At 43.6% G+C, this 2,465-nt stretch overlaps 1 pseudogene; it reads left to right on the top strand.

Annotated features, from left to right (window-relative positions):
• Positions 1 to 956: 956 nt before the first annotated feature.
• LOC147664070 (E3 SUMO-protein ligase KIAA1586-like) lies at positions 957 to 2,047 on the top strand (annotated as a pseudogene).
• The last annotated feature ends 418 nt before the right edge of the window (positions 2,048 to 2,465 follow it).

Below are 2,465 nucleotides of genomic sequence, written 5' to 3'. Positions count from 1 at the left end.
TGTGTTAAACTGTGGTGCATCTTGAACATTGTAGTACCATATATACTGACCCATGTTTTCTTCTGTTGCAGGTTTCGTAGCCAGAACCCCATACATTTGAACAGGCGCACGTGAGTGCAAGCAGAAGAGGTAATTGCTGGGTTGAGTTAAACCGTGGTGCATCTTCAACATTGTAGTACCATATATCCTTACCCATGTTTTCTTTTGTTGCAGGTTTCGCAGCCAGAACCCCATACATTCAAACAGGCGTACGTGAGTGCAAGCAGAAGAGGTAATTGTTGGGTTGAGTTAAACTGTGGTGCATCTTGAACATTGTAGTACCATATATACTTACCCATGTTTTCTTCTGTTGCAGGTTTCGCAGCCAGAACCCCATACATTTAAACAGGCGTAGGTGAGTGCAAGCAGAAGAGGTAATTGTTGGGTTGAGTTAAACCGTGGTGCATCTTGAACATTGTAGTACCATATATACTTACCCATGTTTTCTTTTGTTGCAGGTTTCGCAGCCAGAACCCCATACATTCAAACAGGCGTACGTGAGTGCAAGAAGAAGAGGTAATTGTTGGGTTGAGTTAAACTGTGGTGCATCTTGAACATTGTAGTACCATATATACTTACCCATGTTTTCTTCTGTTGCAGGTTTCGCAGCCAGAACCCCATACATTTAAACAGGCGTAGGTGAGTGCAAGCAGAAGAGGTAATTGTTGGGTTGAGTTAAACCGTGGTGCATCTTGAACATTGTAGTACCATATATACTTACCCATGTTTTCTTCTGTTGCAGGTTTCACAGCCAGAACCCCATACATTTAAACAGGCAGCTGGAGGAGCAAGAACTATGCCTTTGAGTTCCTTGAGGCCATCAATAGCGTGATACACTGTGAAGCTATGATAGAACTTCGGCAAGCTTTGTTCACACCTTGATAATTGATGAGAGCACAGATATTTCTGTTACAAAAATGCTCATGCTGTATTTCAAGTACCGACCTGTAACATCAACTGAGCACAAAAAGCAGTTTGGGGGCATAGTTAAGCTGACTAGCTGTAATGCTGAGACTATCACTACTGCAGTGAAAGAATTCTACACTGCCAATGAACTGGACCTCATGAAAATGGTCATGTTCACATCTGATGGTGCGTCTGTGATGCTGGGGAAGAATAATGGTGTTGCTACTCACCTTAAACAATCCATTCCTCATCTAGTTGAGCAGCATTGTGTCACCCATCGAGAAGATTTGGGAGTTGATGATGCCTGGAAAAGGGTTCCAATGATTAAAGAGATGGACACATTATTGAGGACTGTCTACACTGTGTTCTCCCGATCTCCTGCAAGATAGTCCAAGCTGGATGAAATTGCATCGGTCACTGAATGTGAAGTTGTCTCTTTTCGACCACTGAATGAAGTCCGGTGGCTTTCAAGGCATTTTGCTGTTGGTGCACTAATTCGAAATTACGAGACTGTTCTTAAGTACTTTGAGCATGAGAAAGTTGAGGAGAATGATCCAATTGCTAAATATTGTTATAAAAAGCTATTGGACTCAAACTACATATTTCTCTTGCAGTACTTAATGACATTCTGGGTGAATTTGCATCTTTGTGCAAACTATTCCAAAAAAGTTCTTTAACTACTGTTGAAGCTGTACAGTATGCAAGAGCAAAGATTGGCCAAATTAAGCAACAGTATTTGGGGGACACTGTCTTTTGGAGCAGCAATGTAAGAGAGCTGATGGTGTTGTGCAAGGAAAGTCAGGTGTTTGACAGTGAGCCTATTTTGTCTTTTGTTCCCCTTCTTTCTGAGCATATGCAAAAAAGGTTCTCAGAAGATGAGCTAAAAGAATGGGCAAGTTTTGAGATCCAGTCAATAGCCACACAATCACATTTTGATTTTGGGACTGAGAATATTGAAAGACTTGTTGAAAAGTATAAAAATGTCTTGGCCCTGGGTGATTGTCAAACACCAGAAGATGTTGTTTGACAGTACAGAGACTATAAATATGTGGTGGCAGAACATGTAAAGGGTGGTTATTTAGCACCTTTCAAGAAATGGTGATTTTCACTGTACGCAATGCTGCTCAGTATAGTGTGGTGTCTCAGCTTGTTGATGTAACATTTCAAGCATCTAGTGCAGACTGTGAACGAAGATTTAGCCTCATGAATACTATTAAGAGGGGGGGCGTGGCTTGGATGCCAAGGAGGTAGGCAGCGTGAGCTCGGAGCTCCGTGCCCGATCCCGGAAAATATCCTGAAAATCTGATCGGACCCCGATGTAATCGATATCATCCGGTACTGGAAGGTACTGCGGAGGGTCCGGTGCCCACGGAGGACGACGCCGAGCCATTCCAAACCAGTACTTCGACTTTGAAAGTTGGACCCAAGCGAGGAGTCACAGACCCTAAAATGGCGGCGGTGGCATGAGCCTCGGTGCCGACGGAGTCGTCTGCCCGGAGACCCACTAAGGACCGCTCCCC

This window comes from Lissotriton vulgaris, unplaced genomic scaffold, assembly GCF_964263255.1.
Source record: "Lissotriton vulgaris unplaced genomic scaffold, aLisVul1.2 SCAFFOLD_424, whole genome shotgun sequence".
In the NCBI taxonomy this organism is placed as follows: Eukaryota; Metazoa; Chordata; class Amphibia; order Caudata; family Salamandridae; genus Lissotriton; species Lissotriton vulgaris.
The sequence above is the reverse complement of the archived record's forward strand: the minus strand, read 5'-3'. Positions and strand labels throughout refer to the sequence as shown.